This window comes from Anomaloglossus baeobatrachus, chromosome 5 (assembly GCF_048569485.1).
Source record: "Anomaloglossus baeobatrachus isolate aAnoBae1 chromosome 5, aAnoBae1.hap1, whole genome shotgun sequence".
NCBI lineage: Eukaryota > Metazoa > Chordata > Amphibia > Anura > Aromobatidae > Anomaloglossus > Anomaloglossus baeobatrachus.
In genome coordinates, this window is record NC_134357.1 from 520,100,307 (window position 1) to 520,120,039 (window position 19,733).

At 51.3% G+C, this 19,733-nt stretch overlaps 1 protein-coding gene across 1 annotated transcript in view; it reads right to left on the reverse strand.

Moving 5' to 3' along the window:
• LOC142312046 (uncharacterized) overlaps nucleotides 1–16,810 on the reverse strand; it is a 32,606-nt gene extending 15,796 nt beyond the window's left edge. The window contains exon 1 of the mRNA XM_075350921.1: nucleotides 16,762–16,810. The gene's annotated coding sequence lies outside the window, so the exon portion shown is untranslated. The remainder of the gene's footprint in view (nucleotides 1–16,761) is intronic.
• Nucleotides 16,811–19,733: the final 2,923 nt, after the last annotated feature.

Genomic DNA, 19,733 nt, shown 5'->3' on the forward strand with positions numbered 1-19,733 from the left:
CCCACTGAATTCTGTGTCTGCGGGTTTAGCAGGACTTTAGATAAAGTTGTTCGGGACCTGGACCTGAACCGAACCTCATTGGAAGTCACTGATTGGGCAGTTTGTCTCTTCTCCCACATACAGCCAACCATTAACAGAACATGTCCAGGGGAGGGAGGGGGGTTTCATATTACTATTATTTTACACACACAGTACATTCAATAATGTTGTATTTACCAACAGTGTGAGCCATTCAAACACTGCAATCAGCTGGCACTGGATCAAACACTGAGCGTACCCAAGCACAGCAATGCTCTCTCGAATGGACTGCATATGTAAAGCACACAAACTTGAACATACAGTCTGTATTTGGTACGAACGTCGAGCTTTACTCTTCAGGTTCGCTCATCTCTATAAGTATCAGGTTCACAAATAACTTCTACACGATCAACAGTTGTATATATATCTGCCCATAGTCCTACATGGATTACATTACCACCATCCACCAATACGAATCTTCTTAGCACTGGGATCAAATCCCATGTTAGAACACAATAAAAGAAATAAAGGATGGTTTAGGCTAGTGTGACGCCCTGGACTAGCCAGGTAGTCACAAACACAACATCACACACACACCCCTCCCCTGGATAGTCTACATCAGTCAAACAAAACCCTTGTTGCCTCCCTCCAGGGTCTGATGTCCACACCAGGTGAAGCGGAGCCAGGTGGTTGGCCCCACCCACCGAGGAGTACACAGGCCTGGAGGCGGGAAAAAGCAGTGAGTAGAGTTCAGTTTTGGAGTTCAGTGAAAGTGGAGTGGAGAAGTGGAGTGAGAAACTGCTAGCGTCTGGGTAGGAGCCCAGGCACTGTCAGGAAGGTCGGCAGACAGTGGTGGCCGTCTGCAGGAGGTGGTGCAAGTCAGCGGAACCGTAGGACCGGGAACGGGCAGTGGCCCGCCGGTACCGAGCCGGGGAGCAGATTTGTACCAAGCACAAAGGCAGGGCCATTGGACCCCGACCAGGCTGGGAGCCGCCGACAACGGTCAAATCTGAGAGTGACTGGAACCCCAGGGGTTCCCTAACACCCAAGTCCCGACAGAAGGCAACAGTCCACACAGTGAGGATAAAAAGCCACTGCCAAAGGCTAGAGATCCAAGGGCCAGCGCCTGCGGGCAAAACGGGCTCCTTCGGTACATACACGCCGGGGAGCGTACTACCGTTGGGCAACCATCGGAGTCAATACTTTCTACAGAGGTGCAGGGAAAGACAGCCACCATCAACCTGTCCGGGGAGAGCAAAGACACTGCAGCCGGCTGTGGGACCCGTCCATCCAGCCGTTTGGTTTACCAGAGACTCTGTGAATCTGTGCCTGAGTGAGTACAATAGTGCGATCCGGCACCGCGCCGCGCTGCCTCCGCAACCCTGCACCTCAGCTACCCTGCCTCCCCATATCACCACCGGGCCCCGGGATCACCAACCCCTACCCACGGAGGGGGAACCAACATCCTAGCTGCTCCCTGCCATCGCTCCCGGGATCCCCGTCACCAGCAGCGCTGGTGCCCATTATCACCACGACCCGTGGGTGGCGTCACGGACTATCTCCCCAAAACAAACCACCCCCCTTTTCACTCGTGGGAGAGGAGCGCTGCTCGAGTCCCCGTGTCCGGCCCACCACTCGAGCCACCGAGCAGCAGCAGCAGCCGCGGACCCGAGCGTAGCGAGCGCAGCCCCTCCGCCCACGACAACTTGGCGTCACGAACAGGATAGAACCAATCTACCTACCGGTAGAAGTGCGCCTTGCAGTCCCCGCCGGCGGCGTCCGGCTGAAAAATTTGAAGTTCCGCCATCTTGGGCGAGCAGGGAGGGCGCGAAAGTGAAGCCCCGCCCCCAGAAGGAGGAAGTGATAGAAAGAACCAAGGGGGGACGGAAAAAAGATGTCTGCGCCTGACGGGGCAGTCGGAGGAGCAGCGGCACTGCCCGAAAACGGAAATGGGGCGGCCCTTGCTCTGGTCGCAAGAGCAGGGGAGGCCGCGGGCCCAGCGGTCGCCCAGGTAATGCCGATCTCCCTGCCCTCTGTACCTGGTGCTGCCTGGCTACCGCAATACAATGGGAAGCCTGATGCTTTGCAGGCGTTCCGTAAAAAGATTAGCCCGGTACTCGATTTGTATGCCCTGACTGGCAGGCAACGGGCGGCGGTAGTATTAGGGCAGCTAACCGGCGCGGATGAGCAGGAGACGGAGACCTGGACCGACGCGGACCGGGCCTCAGTGACTACCATTTTTGAGAAACTCCAAACTGCTTTTGAGACCCGCACGGAAGCGGAATTGCGGATGCAGTTTTATCAGTGCCGGCAGCGGCCTGCGGATAATATAAGAGACTATGCCTTGCGCCTGCAAACAGCCCTCCATGCGCTGAAGCGGGTGGACACTATTAACGATGTGGACAGCAATAAGATGCTAGTAGAACAATTCCTGCAAGGGCTGGGGTCCACAAAAGACCGCAAGCAGCTACGGCTGTGGGCCCTGGAGCACCCCGATCTGGACTTTGCAGTAGTGAAAGAACGAGCCATCAAGGCCCTGCAAGCCCCAACACCAGACGCTCCTGAGGCGGCCCCATGGCCGGCTGAAACCGCTCCCATCTCGGTGGCACCTCCTCTCCCGGCTCTACCGGCCCCTGCAGCGCCCGTCGGGATGATGGAGGAGCTAGCTGCCCAGATCCACCGTATGGATGGAGACCTAGCCAAGATCCTCGCCGCACTCCAGCTTCTGACGAGAGTCAAGCATCCAGGGAAGATTCAGCTCGCCGACAGCCCAGAGGACATCCCCTGGATGCAGCGGAGAAGGACCAACGACTCGCGGTATGGGCATCCTATTTGTTACAGGTGCAACAAGCCTGGCCACTACTCTAGGCGATGCCCGTTAAACGAGCAACCCCTGGGGCCAAGGGCCAATCCTCAGGAGTAGACCCCAATGGCCCCCCCCGATTGGAGAGACCGGTACGTTGGAGCCCGCCCCATCATCCCCCTGGCGGTGGACGGCGTCCCGACCATGGCCCTATTGGACACAGGATCACAGGTAACCACTATGCCATATTCCTTGTACCAGCAGAATTGGGGTAATGGTGAACTTGCCCCCCCTGATGACAGCCTGACCATTGGGCTCCCTATGACCCAGGTGGGATACAAAGAAGTGGCCCTGACCATGGGACGTACGGAGCTAAAACACCAAGGGATGATTGTGGTGCTGAATGAATCCAGTGACCATAACCCAAAAGTAATTTTAGGGACTAATGTGATGGAGCATTGTATGGGTGAGGTGCTGATTTTGTTGCAGCAGTTGGCCGCCACTGCAGGAGGAGGCCGACAGAGGGCAGTACAGCGTGAGATCCGGGCCCTCCTACAGCGGCAGCAAGTGAACTTGACAGGTGGAGAGATTGGTGGAGTAAAGGTGATGGATGTGGCCCCCTTGGTGGTGCCACCAAGAAGCGAGATGATGATTTGGTGCAAGGCAGCAGTAGGCCCCCAGAGGCGCGATTACCCGGCGATGGTGGAGCCCACACCTTCAGAACACTGGCCCACGGTGATGGCGGCCAGAGGGGTGATTGACGTCAAAAGGGGAGAGTGCCTGTCAGAGTGCTGAATTGTGGGGAGGAAGAGGTTAGGCTTCCCCGCTACGCCACCATTGCCAAGTTGCTCACCATAGATCCCCACGCCGTACATGAAGCCACCCCTTCTATCTTTGCATCCTCCACAAACAGTGGCACACCCCTCGAGCAGTCTGAGGAGTGGTGCCAGGAACTGCATGCAGGCACTGCAGCAACACCTACGCATCACAAAGAGGGGGTATACAGGGTAGTACGGGAGTATGAGCAGGTTTTCAGCAAGCACCCGCTAGACTTCGGGAGGATTAAAGGAGTTCAACACCATATCCCCACAGGCACACATCCACCCATCAAGGAGAGGTACAGGCCAATCCCACCAGCACACTACCAATGCGCTAAGGACATGTTGAGGAACATGGAGGCAGGGGTCATTCGGGATAGTTATAGTCCCTGGGCAGCTCCACTGGTGCTGGTAAAGAAGAAGGATGGCACCATGAGAATGTGTGTGGATTACCAGAAGATCAATCAAATAACGCATAAAGATGCCTACCCTCTTCCCCGTATTGAAGAGTCGCTGGCTGCGCTGAAAACTGCTAACTATTTCTCTACCCTTGACCTTACCAGCGGGTACTGGCAGGTGGCGGTTGCACCAGAAGATCGTGAGAAGACTGCATTTGCCACCCCCATGGGACTCTGCGAGTTCAACAGCATGCCGTTTGGGCTGTGCAACGCCCCTGGGACCTTCCAACGACTCATGGAATGCTGCCTCGGACACCTCAATTTTGAGACCGTCTTGCTGTATCTGGATGACGTGATCGTGTATTCCCAGACGTACGAGGCGCACCTAGGGCACCTGGCTGAAGTATTCGCGTCCCTTGCCAAATACAGGATGAAGCTGAAGCCCTCCAAGTGCCACCTGTTGAAGCCCAAAGTGCAGTACCTGGGACACGTGGTAAGCGTAGAGGGTGTCGCCCCAGACCCCGAGAAGATTACCGCCATACAGGACTGGCCGCGACCAACTACAGTGAGAGAGGTGAGGCAGTTCCTGGGCCTGGTGGGCTATTATCGCCGCTTCATCAAGGAGTACACGAAGAAGGCCGCGCCTATGCAAGACCTCTTCGTGGGACAGACCAAGGGTGGCAGAGCCCCTGGACCCCCGTTTGTGTGGGAAGAGAAGCATGAGGAGTCCTTCCACCAACTGAAGTCGGCCTTGACTGGGGAAGAAATTCTAGCGTACCCAGATTACGGCCTCCAGTTCGTCCTCTACACCGACGCCAGCAATGTGGGCCTAGGGGCAGTCTTGTCCCAGGTCCAGGACGGGAAGGAGAAAGTGATCGCCTACGCCAGCAGGAAACTCAGGCCCACGGAAAGAAAGCCTGAGAATTACAGCTCCTTCAAGCTCGAGTTCTTGGCCCTGGTGTGGGCAATCACCGAAAGGTTTCAGCATTACCTTGCCGTGGCAAAATTCACTGCCTACACGGACAATAATCCGTTGACCCACTTGGATACGGCCAAGCTGGGTGCTCTAGAACAAAGGTGGGTGGCTCGGCTGTCTAACTACGACTTCACTATTAAGTACAGAGAGCCGGCCGCAAGAACAACAACGCGGACGCGTTATCCCGAATGCCACACTTACTTGATGGAGGGTCAGAAGAAGATGACCTTGAAGAAATCGAGTTACCAGCGTTTCACCGGCCACTGGCTGAAAAGCCCTGTGTCAGTCAGCAACAGGTGAACCTGGACCCGTTACCCAGTCAGGGATGGCAAGAAGCTCAAGATCAGGCGCCTGCTGTTCAGTTGGTCAAGACCATGATTGAACAGGGTTCTTCCAGAATGGACCCCGTTGCTCTCCCAGAAGCCCAGCAGCTATGGAAGGAAAGGGCCCGGCTGTGCCTATATCAAGGGAAGCTGTATCGAGAACTGATCAACCCAAAGACTCATGAGAAGGTTCGCCAGCTGGTGGTTCCTCAGTCTAACGTGCCCAAAGTTCTACAAGCTTACCATGACGGTGCCGGGCACTTTGGTTGGAAGAAGCTGGAGATGCTGTTGAGAGAACGGTTCTATTGGAGTGGGACGCGGGAGTCTGTAGAGGCCTGGTGCCGAGAGTGTGGTCCCTGTACACTGAGAAGAAGGGACGAAGCCAGCCAGAAGACCCCACTACGACCAATTATTACCCATCAACCGCTGGAGTTGGTCACTCTGGACCACGTCAAGCTCACACCTAGCCGAAGTGGTTACACCTATGCCTTGACCATCGTGGACCACTACTCAAGATTCATGGTGGTTGTTCCAGTCAAAGATCTGACCGGCCGTACTGCAGCTAGGGCGTTCCAGGCCTACTTTCGTCGACCGCACGGATACCCAGAAAGGGTGCTTACAAACCAGGGTTCGGCCTTCGAGGCAGAGGTGTTTCAAGAGTTCTGCCAATTATACGGTTGCAAGAGGATCAGGACCACACCATACCATGCCCAGACTAATGGGATGTGTGAAAAGATGAACCACCTGGTTCTGGATCTCCTCAAGATACTACCGCTAGAAGAGCGGAACCTGTGGCCTCAGAAGCTGCCTGACCTGGTAGACATGTACAATAACATCACCTGTGGTTCTACCAAATGCACACCGGCGTATCTGATGAGAGCCTGACCGGGCCGGTTGCCGGTGGACCTGGAAATGGACTTGGAATTTCCAGAGGCCCTCCCTTCGACTGCCGACTGGGGTACCCGGCGACAAACGCAGTACTGACGGGTCCAGGAATATGTGGAGAAGAATCTGCGTCAGAGCCGAGAAAAACAAGAACAGTGCTTCAACAGGCGGGCTCCAGCTGTTCCCTTTGACCTTTGAGCCCGGGGATGCAGTGCTGAAATGGAAGAGAAGAACCCATAAGCTTAATGACCAGAAAACCCCGTACGTCATACAGCCCACCGAATGGGAGAACAAGAAGACTTATCTGATTAGTCGCGACCAGGGGAAGACCTCGGCTACAGTTTCCAGGGACCACCTGAAGAGGTGCCCACACCCTTTGAGATTGGCAAACGAAGCTCCGATTCCCATACCAAACAGGGAGAAGGAAAAAGAGGTGATCCACACAGTGATGGGTGACTTTCCAGCAGACTGGCCTATGCAGAACGGTGCAGTGATTGTTCCGGTGATAATGTTCTCACAACCCGTGGAAGAAATGGAAACGGAATTAACTGCCAGTGAACCGCTTGAACCAGTGCCCAGGGATGCACCTATATCAAGCCCCCGTAGATCTCCACCTGCCATACATGACAGACGGGAAGAGGAACCAATTGTCTCCTCTGTCCCAGTGCCCCCCCAATGACGTCATTGGGCCCAGAAGGTCCACACGCCCCAACCTAGGTAGGCCCCCGCTTAGGTATAGGGAAACTACCATCTAGGGGTGCAGCATGTTGATTGTGTAAATATCTGAGTGAATGAATGAACACCAATTACCCGAATACGTCACCTGATTACCGCCCGAAAAAGAAGAAAAGTTGTCCCCGTGGGGACTTTATGTGTTTCCACTAACCCCCTTCCAGAGACAAGGCCGAGAACTTGCAAGCCAACCACTAACTTGTGGTCTTGTAAATAATTTGCTGGGCTGTGTTCCGTTACCGCCTCCGGAGAGGCAGATTGGAGGAAGGACCCGCAGCAGAGCAGGCTGGGATCCGGCCACCACCAGGAGCGGTGGCCATCCTCCGGGGGTCAGGGGTCCCCCTGGACGTGGGGTCCCCTGAAATGACAGCCAGGTGCGAGACACCGTACCCGTTCCCGCTTGGGTGACCTGGAACCGAGTTGCTGCTTCTTGACTGGGGAAGAGGGGTGCTGCCCGCTTCTTAGGGGCAGCATCAAGGTGTAGGTTGCTTGGGTGGGGAAGCGGAGGAACATGAACCCGTCCAATATTAATAAAAATGTTTTTATGCCGTTAAGTAACGTTTAAGAGAAAAGCCTCTTAATCTTAGTTTATCTGTTTTTATGTTAAACTATATTTTTCAGAAAAAAAAACGGTGATGAACGGGCAGCCCGCGGACGGTCTGCATTTCACCAAGGGGGAATGTGATGCCCTGGACTAGCCAGGTAGTCACAAACACAACATCACACACACACCCCTCCTCTGGATAGTCTACATAAGTCAAACAAAACCCTTGTTGCCTCTCTCCAGGGTCTGATGTCCACACTAGGTGGGGCGGAGCCAGGCGGTTGGCCCCACCCACCAAGGAGTACACAGGTCTGTTATGGCCGGGAAAAAGCAGTGAGTAGAGTTTAGTTTTGGAGTTCAGTGGAAATGGAGTGGAGAAGTGGAGTGAGAAACTGCTAGTGTCTGGGTGGTAGCCCAGGCGCTGTCAGGAAGGTCGGCAGACGATGGTGGCCGTCTGCAGGAGGTGGTGCAAGTCAGCGGAACCATAGGACCGGGGACGGGCGGTGGCCCGCCGGTACCGAGCCGGGGAGCAGATTTGTACCAAGCACAAAGGCAGGGCCATTGGACCCCGACCAGGCTGGGAGCGGCCGACAACGGTCAAATCCGAGAGTGACCGGAACCCCAGGGGTTCCCTAACACCCAAGTCCCGACAGAAGGCAACAGTCCACACAGTGAGGATAAAAAGCCACCGCCATAGGCTAGAGATCCAAGGGCCAGCGCCTGTGGGCAAAACGGGCTCCTTTGGTACATACACGCCAGGGAGCGGACTACCGTTGGGCAACCATCGGAGTCAATACTTTCTACAGAGGTGCAGGGAAAGACAGCCACCATCAACCTGTCCGGGGTGAGCAAAGACACTGCAGCGGGCTGCGGGACCCGTCCATCCAGCCGTTTGGTTTACCAGAGACTCTGTGAATCTGTGCCTGAGTGAGTACAACAGTGCAATCCGGCACCGCGCCGCGCTGCCTCCGCAACCCTGCACCCCAGCTAGCCTGCCTCCCCGTATCACCACCGGGCCCCGGGATCACCATTGTGAACGATCAGCTGATTGTTCTCTCTCCCTCGTTTTACAACGGAATCCGCTTTATCATGACAATGAATTCTAATTCTTGTCATCCGTTGTACAACGCATAAGTCACAAGCGTCAAGCAACGCATGTGACTGATGCAAAACAACGGAAATGTGAACCTAGCCTTACACAAAGCATTGCGACACATTTTTTCATCCAAAAACCTGCAGACTAATGTTACATTAAGGTCTATGGCAATTAACGATAAAAGACATCTATATAAACAGGGTTTGGAGCTTCCCTGTAATTTCTTTTTACTTTGGGTATGGTGATTTTATTTTTCTGATATTTTTTGTTTAGGCTTCATTCAAATCAAAAAAGGGAATGAAAAATATTGCTTAATTTTTCTGAAATTCTTACTCTGCAGCTTCCAGAGTATAGGAGGCTAAACAGAGGGATTTAAGAATGCAATGTCCAACATAGAGCGCATTTTACCAGTCCGTATGTGACTGGGATCCTGTCAGAAGCGATCAGTGTAAAGAAAGCTTGTTATCTCTCTACTGTAAAAGCCGCGTCACACTAAGCAACATCGCTAGCAACATCGCTGCTAAGGAACAACTTTTGTGACGTAGCAGCGATGTTGCTAGCGATGTTGCTGTGTGTGACATCCAGCAACAACCTGGCCCCTGCTGTGAGGTCGTTGGTTGTTGCTGAATGTCCTGGGCCATTTTTTAGTTGTTGCTCTCCCGCTGTGAAGCACACATCGCTGTGTGTGACAGCGACAGAGCAACAACTAAATGTGCAGGCAGCAGGAGCTGGCTTCTGCGGACGCTGGTAACCACGGTAAACATCGGGTAACCAAGAAGCCCTTACCTTGGTTACCCAATATTTACCTTCGTTACCAGCGTCCGCCGCTCTCACACTGCCAGTGCCGGCTCCCTGCTCTCTGCACACGTAGACACAGTACACATCGGGTAATTAACCCGATGTGTACTGTGGCTAGGAGTGCAGGGAACAGGGAGCCGGCACTGGCAGTGTGAGAGCGGCGGACGCTGGTAACGAAGGTAAATATCGGGTAACCAAGGTAAGGGCTTCTTGGTTACCCGATGTTTACCGTGGTTACCAGCGTCCGCAGAAGCCGGCTCCTGCTGCCTGCACACGTAGCAGAGTACACATCAGGTAATTAACCCGATGTGTACTGTGGCTAGGTGTGCAGTGAGCCAGCGGTAAGCGGTGTGCGCTGGTAACCAAGATAAATATCGGGTTGGTTACCCGATATTTACCTTAGTTACCAAGCGCAGCATCGCATCCACGCGGCGCTGGGGGCTGGTCACTGGTTGCTGGCGAGATCTGCCTGTGTGACAGCTCACCAGCAACCCGTGTAGTGATGCTCCAGCGATCCCTGCCAGGTCAGGTTGCTGGTGGGATCGCTGGAGCATCGCTTAGTGTGACATCTCACCAGCGACCTCCTAGCAACTTACCATCGATCCCTATCAGGTTGTATCGTTGTTGGGATCGCTGGTAAGTTGTTTAGTTTGACTGGGCCTTAACATGCAAAGAAAAGAAAACTAAATCTACCATCAACTACCGAGAGTAAGGCTATGTGCGCACTGGAAAATGGAATTTTCTCAAGAAAATTCCGCAGGTATTCAAAGATTACCGCACACGCGGTAAAAAACCGCGGCAAACCGCACCCGAAAACCGCATGCGGTTTGCCGCGGTTTTACCGCGGTATTGTTCGCGGTATTGCCGCGGTTTTGCCGCGTGCGGGTTGGGATGTGCTTTATTGCATTCAATGCAATAAAGCACATTGAAAAAAAAAGTCATTTCATTCTGAGATAGTAGATAGATAAAGAGACAGAAGAATAGATAGAGGGATAGACAGATAGATAGATAGATAGATAGATAGATAGATAGAGGACAGATCGCTGCATTTCCCACGGTCGGCAGTGAGTTCACATTACCGGCCGTGGGAAATGACCGGTAATTACCTCTGCTGTCTCGCTGCGAGACAGCAGAGGTAATTCAGCGCTGTGTGTCAGTCGCGGCTGGATGTAAGTAACGCAGGACCTGTGGATTACGCCGGAGCTTTGTTTCGGAAGGGGTTAATAAAATGGTGAACGAGGCTTGTTTGTTTTATTTAAAATAAAGGATTTTTCTGTGTGTTTTATTCACTTTACTTACGGGTTGATCATGTCAGCTGTCTCATAGATGCTGCCATGATCAAGCCTGGAGTTAATGGCGGTGATCCGCCACCATTAACCCCTTGTATTACCCTGACTGCCGGCGGCAGGAAGAGCCGGGGACACGCCGGTACTGCCGCATAATGCATGCGACAGTCCCGGGGCAGCTGCGGCTGATATTCTCGGCTGCGGGAGGGGAAGTGAGGCGGGGGACATTAACCCTGCCCCTCTCCCTCCCCAGCCTGAGAATACCGGGCCGCCGCTGTGTGCTTACCTCGGCTGGACGGTAAATATGCAGCGGAGCCCACGTGCTTTGTTTTCTATATTTCTGTTTTCTTTCTATGTGTGTTCTATGTGTCTGTGTTCTATGTCTGTGATGTCTGTGTGTGTGTGTGTGTGTGTGATCTGTGTGTGTTTACTCTCTGCTCCGCTTCCTCTTCCTGTAATGACATCACTTCCCTGCAAAACCGCAGACAAACGATGTACATTACCGGAGGTAAACCGCGAAATACCGCAGGGAATAACGCAGGAAAACGCAGTGAACCGCACAGAATTTGCTGCCTGCGTTATTCCCTGCGGGATTTCACGATTAACATTGGAGTCAATGGAGTGAAATCTTGCAGCGACATGCGGAAAAGAATTGACATGCAATTGTTTTTGCTGTGGGAATCCCGCAGCAAAACATGCAGCTGTCAAATTCCGCCCAGTGCGCACAGGATTTTTTTTGCCCATAGGTTTTGCTGGTGATTCACTGCAGAGATGTTATGAACATTTTCTGCAGCGAAACATGCAGCAAAACCGCAAAAAATCCGTGGCAAAATCCGGTAAGTGCGCACATAGCCTAAGACAGGAAGTGGGAGGAACTAGAAAAGTGAGTAAAAAAAATAAAAATTAAAGTTGGATGAATATTAGTCCTGTCAAGAAGTTACGAGAAGAGAGGATCCACTATAGTAATTTGACAGAGCATCTTCACTCTTTTTTTCTCAGGTAAAACAGAACATACTCATTCTTTAAGACTGAGACAATACATCTTCCATTTTCCTGAAGTACACTGATGGTGTGCTCCATTTTATCCGAGGTACAAATAAAGAAAGCATCTTTTATTTTATTCAAGGCTGAATGAAATAAATAGAGCCTCCTCCATTATATGTGAGGTAACTGACAGAAACAGCCTTGTCCATTATATCTGATGTAACTGACAGAGACAGAGCCTCCTCCATTATATCTGAGGTCACTGACAGAAACAGAGCTTCCTCCAGTATATCTGAGGTAACTGACAGAGACAGCGCCTACTCCAGTATATCTAAAGTCACAGAGAGACGGTGCCTCCTCCATTATATCTCAGGTAAATGACATAGTCTGAGCCTCCTTAATTATATCTGTGGTAAGTGACAGAGACAGCTTCTTCCATTATATCTGAAATAACTGACAAAGACTATTAAATCTGAGGTAACCGACAGATACAGTGCCTCCTCCATTATATCTGAGGTAAGGGACAGAGACGAAGCCTTTTCCATTATATCTGAGGTAAGGGACAGAGACGGAGCCTTCTCCATTATATCTGAGGTAAGTGACAGAGACAGAGCCTTCTCCATTATATCTGAGGTAAGTGACAGAGACAGAGCCTTCTCCATTATATCTGAGGTAAGTGACAGAGACAGAGCCTTCTCCATTATATCTGAGGTAAGGGACAGAGACGGAGCCTTCTCCATTATATCTGAGGTAACTGACAGAGACAGAGCCTTCTCTATTATATCTGAGGTAAGTGACAGAGACAGAGCCTTCTCCATTATATCTGAGGTAAGTGACAGAGACAGAGCCTTCTCCATTATATCTGAGGTAAGTGACAGAGACAGAGCCTTCTCCATTATATCTGAGGTAAGGGACAGAGACGGAGCCTTCTCCATTATATCTGAGGTAACTGACAGAGACAGAGCCTTCTCTATTATATCTGAGGTAAGTGACAGAGACAGAGCCTTCTCCATTATATCTGAGGTAAGTGACAGAGACAGAGCCTTCTCTATTATATCTGAGGTAAGGGACAGAGACGGAGCCTTCTCCATTATATGTAAGGAAAGTGACCAATAGTAAAAACTGATACACTGGCCAAAACCACTAATGAAACTAAGACCATTTTTGGGGGGCACGGGAAGAATCACTGACACTTAGGCAAAGGAATAGTCAAGTCCAAATAAAACTGTAAAATGTAAATGAAACACTTGTGAATCTGTGATCCCATCCCCAATGGAGTACAGTACATACCGTATTTGTTTGTTAGCTGTCTATCTATTAATATATATTACATGTTTGTTATCGTTTTTTCTTTATATTCTCTTACTTTTTTCTCACACCCACTGAGTTGTATTGGTAAGTCTCGTGCATGCTGCAATTTTATTCCTCAGGCTGATTGCAGCGCCAGAAAAACCTGCAGATCGACACTGCCTCATTGAATAACATTGGAGCAAGTGCAATCCGATTTTTTATCAGATTGCACTCGTCAGTTTTAAACACAAGTGGGAGCGAGAACTTACTGTAAAAATGAAAGGTCTGACTATGGCATGGTCGGTGTTGCTACGTAGTCTAGAAGAGGTCTTACATATAAAGGAGTATGTGCAGGGCTGCCATTAGGGCATTGCAACCATTACTGGTGTATGGGGTCCAGCAAGGGCCTGGGGTAATTACTTTATTAAGCCCCAAGCCAGACCCTCCTCTTCACCAGGTCCTAGTCACATTAGAGGGGGCCGGCAGTGTTTCTTTGGCCATTACACATGGCTAATTTGCATGCAAAGTGCTTCAGGGGCCTCGCATGCAAATTAGCTATGCAATGTCACCAGGGGCAATGGGGCAGAGCAGTGGGACTCATCCAGCGGGCAGCAGCGTGATGAGGTAATCACTCTGCAACCTGATCACAGTGATGTGGGTAACGCAGAGCCACAGAGATGGTGAGGACGCGGCAGCCAGCAGAGAAGGGTAAGCGCTGCATGAGCTGAAGACAGAGGTGGGAAGGTAGCAGGGGCCAGATGTGATGGCAGGGGGGCCCGCCGACCCCAGCTTCAGCTGGATGTGCATCCAAGACACAAATCCAGCAGAAATGCAGCGCAGAGAGAATACCAATCGACGTGAGAGTAGGGGAGGGTGCGAACAATGATTTTTTTTCTTGCGTTAAGAGGCAGAACGGAGACATATTTACCAGGATGGGGACATATATACCAGGAGGGACTTGGGATGGGAGACAAATATACCAGAAGGGGCTCAGGAAGGGGGACATATATATATACAAGAAGTACATACATACTAGGAAGGAGACAAAAAACAGGATAGGGACATAGATACCAGAATGGGCCCAGAAAGCGAACATACTGTATATACTAGAATAAGTACAAATAAACCAGAATGGGGACATATATACCAGGAGGGGCCCAGAAAGGAGACATATATACAACTTTCTTAAAGTGTTGTGAGGAGCAGTGTGTGTATGGGGGATATTCTAAAGAGAGGCAGCTTGTATTGCAGGAGATAGTATACAAAGGGGTAATTTGTGTGGGAGGAAATTATACAGAGAGTTAGTGTGTGTGTGTGTGTGTGTGTGTGTGTGTGTGTGTGTGTGTGTGTGTGTGTGTGTGTGTGTGTGTGTGTGTGTGTGTGTATATGATACAGAACGGCAGTGTGTGGGAGAGATATTATATAGAGGTGCAGTATGTACGGGGGACATTATACAAAGGAGCAGTGTGTGTCTGGGGATATTACACAGAGAGGTAGTGTGTGTGTGTGTGTGTGTGTGTGTGTGTGTGTGTGTGTGTGTGTGTGTGTGTGTATAGTATACAGAGGGGCAGGGTGTGTGGCAGGATATTATACTTAGGGGCAGTGTGGGAGAGATATTATTAAGAGTGGCGGTGTAAATGGTGTTTTATGGAGGGGCGGTGTACGGTGTGTATTATTAATTTTTCTGAGGGAAATACTACATTTTCTGGAACAACTTCAAGGGTGTTAACACATTTGGCTATGAGTGTGTATGTACATGGTGTTTGATGGTAGCTATTAATGTGTGACTGGTGACGACGTTTTGCAGAAGTGGCAGTGAGACTGTGGAAGGTTTGAGGGCTGGAGGCGGAGCCTCAAGGGGGCCCGAAAATTTTGCCTGTATGGGACCCTGAAATTCCTGGTGGTAACCCTGGGTACGTGATGTAGGCAAATTAGTAAAGGTTGATTGGCTGGCCATCAGCAGTTGGATAGTCCCATTGGCCGGCGGATGCAACGCAGGACCATCATCCGCAATGCATCGTCCAATAAAAGTCTATGGGAAGCAGCGGATAACGGATTCCCCAGCTCTGTAAAGCAGCAGCTTTAACGGATTCCGCTGTTTTCCAAAACGGCGGACTGCGACTGAAGGAAAAAAACGCAAGTGTGAAACTAGCCTTACTCAAAGCAGAAAACAATCTAAAATACTAATACATCAACAAGGATAGAAAGTGGTTATTACTGCTGCTTTACAGAGCTGGGGCAACATCTGCAAGGAGTTCGTATGTTCTCCATGTGTTGCATGGGTTATCTCCACACTTCAAAGACATACTGTTAGGCCAGAGTCACACTTGCAAGTGACTCGCATTGCATCACCCGGAACGACCGCACACTCTCCTGACAGGAACGTCTCAGCTGCCTAGAAATACATACAGCGGACCCGCTCCTGTCAGGAGAGTGTGCGGCAGTGCCAGGTGATGCCGATGCGAGACTCGCAAGTGTGACTCCGGATTTAAGGCCGCTTTATACGCAGCGACATCGCTAAAGTGATGTCGTTGGGGTCACGGAATTCGTGACGCACATCCGGCCTCGTTAGTAACGTTGTTGCGTGCGAAATGTACGAGCGACCGCTAACGAGCAAAAATACTCACCTTATCGTTGCTCGTTGACATGGTGCTCTATTCCCAAATATCGTTGCTGTTGCAGGACGCAGATTGTTCGTCGTTCCTGAGGCAGCACACATCGCTATGTGTGACACCGCAGGAACGAGGAACCTCACCTTACCTGCGGCTGGCCGCAATGAGGAAGGAAGGAGGTGGGCGGGAGGTTCGTCCTGCTCATCTCCGCCCCTCTGCTTCGATTGGGTGACCACTTAGTGACGTCGCATGAACCACCCCCTTAGAAAGGAGGCGGTTCGCTGGTCACAGCGACGTCGCTAGGAAGGTAAGAAGTGTGACGGGTCCGAGCGATATTGTGCGCCACGGGCAGCGATTTGCCCGTGACGCACAACCAATGGGGGCCGGTTGATATCGCAGCGTGTAAAGCAGCCTTTAGGCTAAGGACACACGGGTATTTAACATCCAATGCAAGAACATTGGATGCATTATGCTAATGACCCTCGGCTTCCGCTCTGCTGCGAGTGTAAGCTGAGTGTCATACTGTAATGTTATCCTGCGATTGGAGCACAGCTGCAGAGGAGAGGGAGGGACTCTCTATCTCCTCCATTGTCAGCTGATGTGTATATCGCACTGCACTACGTTGTAATGTGAGTGCAGTGCAATGTTTCTCTCGCACCCAAAGCAGACTTGTATGGGTGCGAGTGAAAATAAATTGGATTCAACCCACAGCATGCTGCGATTGTTTTCTCGGTCCGATTAGGGCTGAGGAAAAAAATTGCTCATGGGAGCGGGCCCATAGAGTAACATGGGTCCGAGTTGAATGCGATTTTTTTTTTTTTATCTCATTCCAGTCGCTCTGTTTTACTCGCTGTGTATGCTTAGCCTTAGGGAATTTATATTGTGGGCCCCCACCAGGTCTGTATTGCACTGCAGAATGTTCTATAACTATAAAACCAAGGAAATAAATCTGAATAGCACCCTGTGATGTATCCATTACAATGTATAGCTCATACCACAAAAAACAACACCTCACAGCCATCTGGACTTTAGCCCACCATTCCCAGATTTAGGAGGCGGCCCCGGGAAGTTGCAGCAAGCCCTTATGTCAACTGTATCTACGTCAAGTTCTGGCTCTTGGGACATAGACACAAATACATCTAAACAAGCTCAGCACTGAAATAGTTAATGCGCCCAGTAATGGGGAATCTCCACATACCTCCACCTGCAGAGCCGCACACTAGATATATGGCTACTCTGTGCTTCCAGGACCTGTGATGATGTCACATGGAGGGGAGGAGTCAGGGGTCACATGATCAGCTCCTCATTGTATGCAGGACTGGATGAGATGAAGTTTATCTGTGGGGTCAGGAGGGATTTACAGTGTGGATGTAGCAGAGCATGTGTACAAGATGTTCGAAGCAGAGCTGTGGGTTTACGAATGTGTACGTAGCAGATATGCGTGTGTACGACGCGTGCAAAGCCGCATTTGTACAACGAGTGTGGAGCCGTGTGTGTATGACGTGTGCGGAGTCATGTATGAATGATGTGTACAGAGCAGAGCTACGATGTGTATGGAGCAGAGCCGCATGTCTACAGAGAGAAGTCTGTGTATGACATGTACGGAGCGGAGCCATGCGTGCTTACTGTAGTAGCCGCTGATCTGGGTATATCATACCTCCCAACATTTAAAGATGAGAAAGAGGGATAAAGTCTGCTACGCACGCCGCGGCAATTTTAGGACATGCCTCTAACCACACCCATTTTGCAATCTGTCACGCCCACAACCAATCCTTTTCAGCACTGCTGATCATATTATTTAAGGCTGCGTGCCCACGATCAGTGTTTGCAGCATTTTGCTTGTTTTTTCTGCAGCAAACACTGACTTGCAGAGCGTCTTTCCAGACTGCAGCATATCAATTGTTTGCTGCAGTTGCATGCGTCCTCCGTAGGGAGAATACAGCAAGAGACCGCAGCACACTGAACCCTGATCATGGCACAGGCAGCTGCAGTCTCCTGCGTTCTCCTGCGGAGGAGACATGCAGCCCCGCAGGTCAGGACCCGCTGCCTCCAGGACACAGCGAGTCCTGATCATGGGCACAGGCAGCTGTGGTCTCCTGCGGAGGAGACGTGCAGCCCCGCAGGTCAGGACGCGCTGCCTCCAGGACACAGCGAGTCCTGATCATGGGCACAGACAGCTGTGGTCTCCTGCAAAGGAGAAGTGCAGCCCCGCAGGTCAGGACCCGCTGCCTCCAGGACACAGCGAGTCCTGATCATGGGCACAGGCAGCTGTGGTCTCCTGCGTTCTCCTGCGGAGGAGACGTGCAGCCCCGCAGGTCAGGACACGCTGCCTCCAGGACACAGTGAGTCCTGATCGTGGGCACAGGCAGCTGCGGTCTCCTGCGGAGGAGACGTCCAGCCCTGCAGGTCAGGACCCGCTGCCTCCAGGACACAGTGAGTCATGATCGTGGGCACAGGCAGCTGCGGTCTCCTGCGAAGGAGACGTGCAGCCCCGCAGGTCAGGACCCGCTGCCTCCAGGACACAGTGAGTCCTGATCGTGGGTACAGGCATACGCACATATACGGTACATATTTGAAGACAAATTCCCTGAATTACATATAAACAGACAAATCTATACACAGTCATCTACACTGACATACATAGATATATACATCATACACATACATACATTGGAGGTAATAATATGGGCAAGCCGGCAGCAGCCGCACTCACCTACCCCGCTTGTCTCTGTCCAGCAAATCCACGGCATGTGATCACTTGGCATCACTTTAACAGACCTAGCCATGCACAGTGCACACTGACACCGCTGTATATGTATCACAAGGGAGGATGGGGGTTTTATATACTAATATACACACTGTATATATACAGTATATATCAGAGGAGGGGATGGGGGCTACATCACAGGAGGGGCTGGGGGCTACAGTTTATTAATCACAGGAAGGGGCTGGGGTTATAGTATATACATCACAGGAGGGGCTGGGGGCTATAGTATATACCTCACAGGGGGGGCTGGGGGCTACAGTATATACATCACAGGAGGGGCTTGGGGCTACAGTATATACAGCACAGAAGGGACTGGGGGCTACAGTATTTACAGCACAGGAGGGGATTGGGGCTACAGTATATACAGCACAGGAGGGGCTGGGGGCTACAGTATATACATCACAGGAGGGGCTGGGGTTACAGTATAAACATCACAATAGGGACTGGGGGCTACAGTATACACATCACAGGAGGGACTGGGGGCTACAGCATATACAGCACAGGAGGGGCTGGGGTTATAGTATATACATCACAGGAGGGTCTTGGGCATAGACAGTACTTGAGGGGGCATACATATTAGGCCTGTTTCAGATGTCAGTGATTCTGGTATATATGTGCTAGTTTTTATACATACCAGAATCACTGACCTATGCAGACCCATTATAATCAATGGGTCTGCACACACATCAGAGATTTTTCACTGACCGTGTCTCTGTGCGGCGTACATGCGTATCCGTGATTGCCGCACAGAAACATGTCCGTTTTTTTTTCTGGCATCACTGATGTCCCATGGACCACACTATGGTGTGATCCGTGAAACACGTACCTGAAAAACACGGACATTGAAAATAAAAAGCTTTTTCAACTCACCTTCTCCAGCGATGCTGAGTTCGGCAGCTGCTCTCTGCTTCTTCCTGCCCGACTCATTATGGTATGCATATTCATTTATGCAGCCAGAGCCGACCCGGAAGTAGCTGCAGAGGTGAGAGAGCGGTGGCTGGATGCTGAATCGCGGGACTCTTCAGCACCACGGACAGCAGGAGCGGGGGCAGGTGAGTATATGTCCATGTACAATCACGGAGTACGGATCACGTATCACGGATTGCACATGGACAACCACTGTGTGCCGTGAATCACGAATTATGAAGGGACATATGCGTGTTTAACACGTCAGTGGAGTACGTCTGTGTTTTTCAATGAGGGGCATATACGTTACTAAGGGGTATACACATTACTGGGGGAAATACACTTTACTGTGGGGCATACAAATTACTGGTAGCATAGATATTACTAAGGGGCATATAGCTCTGGTGTTGGGGCTTATACAGCTCTGGGGGCACATACAGCTCCGATGGGGGGCTGGGGGCATACAGATCTGGTGGGAGGGGGCTGGAGGCATACAA